Source organism: Ceratotherium simum, chromosome 24 (assembly GCF_057802395.1).
Source record: "Ceratotherium simum simum isolate JZ-2026a chromosome 24, ASM5780239v1, whole genome shotgun sequence".
NCBI lineage: Eukaryota > Metazoa > Chordata > Mammalia > Perissodactyla > Rhinocerotidae > Ceratotherium > Ceratotherium simum.
This window is the reverse complement of record NC_141923.1, coordinates 26,829,481-26,833,990: the sequence shown is the minus strand read 5'-3', so window position 1 is coordinate 26,833,990 and position 4,510 is coordinate 26,829,481.

Below are 4,510 nucleotides of genomic sequence, written 5' to 3'. Positions count from 1 at the left end.
CTAAAAGGAGAAAGAAGGAGAGGTCAGTATTGTGGCCTTCCCACTATTTTTCCTTAGCTCTAGTGGCAGTGTCTGTCTTCAGGCGACAGCCTTTGCCTGAGGTGAAGCAGAGGCCCCGGGGACAATCTGAAGGTTGGGAAGTCTAGAAACTAGCGCAGAAATGTTAGCTCTACCTAAGGAGCCCCCAAAGTGAGGCCCATTCCTTTGATGTAGCCTGAATAGACCTTTCTTGTACCTTCCTTCCATTTTGTCCCAGTAGTTACCCAGAAGTCCAGGTTCCAAATCAGATCCTAAATCCAGGTACTCATCTAGAGAATATATTTATCGTCCTGTGAAATGAGGATTCTCTTATCCTCTTGGAAATGTTTTAAAAATACAAATTCCTAGGCCCTACTCCCAGAATTCAGATTCAACAGGTCTGGAATGGGGTGCTTAAACACTGACCAAGTTAATCTGGTGTACAGTTTGGGAACCTCTGCTAAAGGACCTACCCTCAGCTGGGCTATTCAATGCATGTGTGGGCGAAATGTGTCAGGCCAACTTATACCATGTTCTTTCAGAGGCTTTTCCTGGGGCCACTTAAGCGAGACTGCCCTCTTTTTGTTTCCTGATCCATAAGCAGCTATGTTGGAAAGTGTAGGGCAATGTGAGGATGGCAAGCTTTGGAGTTAGACGACCTGAGCTCAGATCCTGGCTCTGCCACTTTCTACCCGGGGAGCCTCTCAGGTTACCTAACCTGTTGGAGCCTCAGTTTCCTCACCGTGTCCAACCCAGCATAAGCTCTCAGTGTTTACTGTTATATATTTTGAATTTAGGTCAAAAACAGCTCTGGCTGCTGTTAAGTAGGGTCATCTCCCATAATCCCTGGCAGAAATAAGGGCCTTTCAATCTATAATGTGGCATTGTTAAGCAAGCCATAACCGCAGATTCCAAGGAGACTTGGCCTGGAGAAGTGCAGCTTCAGGCTTCCCCAAAGGAAGATTACAGGTATAATCTGCACCATCCACAGCCTCATCATGTCAGAAATATTCTGAGAGACCAGATGAGCCCCTCAGTTCATCCCAACTGTAATAACCATGAAGGCAATGACAAACATCTGCATTGACCACTGAGTGGTTTCAAGGATGCAGACCTATCTATGAGGCAAGCGGGAGATTGTGCAATACTTTAAGGAATTTAAAATGTTCTTTTAGAGGATATAGGACATATATAGGAAATTTAAGCCCTTGAGTGTTCAAATTTTACTTATATCAACAAGTGTGTATGGAAGTTCAACATGGCGCCTTTATTAATTTATTTGTTGAACGTGTGCAACATACACGGTGGCCTGATGCTTTCTTCAGGATTGCAGAGGCTACTGACCAAGGCCTAGAGCAATGCTGCCCAAGAGAAATATAATGTGAACCACATATGTAATTTAAAATTTTCCAGAAGTTTCATATAGAAGGCAAAAAAACAGCAGGTGAAATTAGTTTTAATAATGTGTTTTATTTAACCCTACATATCCAAAAATTTAGCATTTCAACATGATCCATATTTAAAAATGAGATATTTTATGTCCCTTTTTTGTACTGTCTTCAAACTCCAGTGTGTGTTTTTATTTTTATTTTTATTTTTTTTGGTGTGAGGAAGATTAGCCCTGAGCTAACACCTGTCGCCAATCCTCCTCTTTTTTGCTGAGGAAGATTGGCCCTGGGCTGACATCTGTGCTTAAATGTGAAGATGTCTTTTAGCAGGCAAATACACCTAAATATGAAGATGTCTTTTAGCAGGCAAATGGATAAACAAAGTGTGGTACACCCCTACAATGGAATATTACTCTGCAATAAAAAAGAACACGCTACTGCTTCATGCAATAACATGGATCAATCTTAAATGCATTTTGCTAAGTGAAAGAAGCCAGACCCAAAAAAACCTACACATTGTATGATTTCATTTATATGACTCTGGAAAAGGTGAAACTACAAGGATGGAAAATGGAACAGTGATTGCCAAGGGTTAGGGTGGGGGACGGGGTTAATCGCAAGCATGAGGGAAATTTTAGGGTGATGGAACTGTTTTGAATGGAACCATCGTGGTGAATACATGACAGTATGCATTTGTCTAAACCTACAGAGCTGGGCCGGCCCTGTGGCTTGGTGGTTAAGTGCGCGCGCTGCAATGCTGGTGGCCCGGGTTCGGATCCCGGGTGCGCATCGAAGCACCACTTCTCCGTCCATCCTGAGGCCGAGTCCCACATACAGCAACTAGAAGGATGTGCAGCTATGACATACAACTATCTACTGGGGCTTTGGGGGGAAAAAATTAAATAAATAAAATCTTTAAACCTACAGAGCTGTGCACCACGAAGAGTGAATGTTACGGTATGTAAATTAAATAAAATCAACCAGGAAATGGGGGGAAAGATGAATGCAGACTGTCACAAATGACTCCATGTTACAAATGAGTCAACTAACCACACTGAAGGGGATGGGAAGAAAGAGCTGACCTAAATAATGGGAAAAAAGTGTTTTGACTGGACACTATAAGGAGAAACACACAGAAAAAACTATTTACTAACGAACACTGTACTCTAGTTGGTAAATTTGTCTCCAGGGATATGGTTTAGCTATTCTGAAACTATATATATACTAGAGATGAGCAAATAAGTGAATATATTGCAGAAATGAAAGCTGGGTTTCTTGGGGAGAAGGATATGACAAATATGAAAAGGAGGAAGGCAGGAAAGTCTCCTGTGGTGCTGGACTGGAGTCAGAGGTATGAGTATAGATTCATGGGTTTTGTTTAATATATATACAGATAATGGGTATAGAAATAAATATAGATGTGTTATGCATGGGTTAGTACACATACATACATATATTTCCTAGCTCTATCCACTGGAAGGGACTAGAAGCAGTGACAACCCAATGGTGATGAGCATGCCAGTGCCCAGATCTAGGTTTCTATTCTCCTTGGGAAAGTGGTTGATTCCTGTGGTGCCAGAAAGGAAGGAAAGGATCAAAAAATCAAATAAAAGGTGGAGGGCATGTCGAAAAGGCACAGGAACCAACCTGAATGAGCTCCCATAGCCAAGTTGGAACTTGAACAGCAAAATAAATGATAGTATTGTATTGTGACCTAAAGAATAAAATAAACATCCTTGAGTCCCTAATTAATACAAACAACCGAATAAATAAATAAATGAGGGAAAGGGATCACTCTCTCTTACAGAAGAATTCCAATTAACAAATGGAGAAGGATTGTGGGAAATAGAAAATCACCTTTACAACAACGCAGTAATAATTGTTGAGGCAAGATCCATCAGTGGATGCTAAAATAAGTGGGCAAAAAGTTTAAGCTGAAATAGGATGTTATAGTCTTAAAGTATCTTCTCCAAAATATGTATTAATTACAAAGAGGAAAATAGTAACTTTACAGTAGAGAAACCTGGCACCAAGTACTACCTTGACCAAGCGATCAATGTAATCCATATCGACATCATGTATCCCCGATATGCAGAGAAGGGCACGTCAACTCTAGTACCCTTCCCAGTAATCATGACAAAACATCAGACAAACCCAAACTGAGGAACATTCTACAAAATATCTGACCAGTACTCTTCAAAAGTGTCAAAGTCGTGAAAGATTGAAGAAATGTCATAGACTGGAAGAGACTAACAGAGACATGATAAACAGCGCCATGTGGGATCCTAGAACAAAGAATGGATGTTAGTGGGAAAACTTGTAAAATACAAATACAGTCTCTTGTTTAGTCAATAGCATTGCATCAATGTTAATTTCTTAGTTTTGATAATTTTTCTATGGTTATATAAGATGTTAATTTAAGGGGAAGTTGGGTGAAGAGTGTGTGAGAACTCTACTATTTTTGTAACTCTTCTGAAATAATCTAAAATTATTTCAAAATAAAAACTTTAATAAAAAAAGATACCCTTCAGGAGACATATGTATGGTGATGGACAAACAAAAATGTACAACCCAAAATTTCACAATGTTATAAACTATTAAAACATCAATAAAGAAAAAAAAAAGATACTCTTCAGTAATACAGAAAACTCTAAAAATATATATAATATATTTATATATATATCTTAATATAAAAAAAGAGGTTGTAGATATTGCATTGCATGATTTTTAAAAAGATATAAAATTTTTAAATTATGATTCTGAAAGGAAACATTTTTATTTCTCTAGAATTGGCTCTTGAGCGAAAAAATATTGCTGTCCATCATTATAAAGAAAAGCTCTGATTAAATCACACTCCTGTTCAGTAATCTTCAGGGCATCTCTATTGCCTTTTAATTGCGTTGGAATCTATCCCTGAAATTGCTCTCGTCCTTGAGGACTCACTTTTCCCTGCTACTCTTTGCACCCTTTACTCCCCAAAACCACCTTGCACTCTGCTGCCTTCTTTTATCCTACATTCCTGGAAATGCCTTTTCCCCAAACTCCAGAGCCCATGAATGCTCCCCAACATGAAGAAACCTCACCCTCCCTTGAACTCCCAGAGA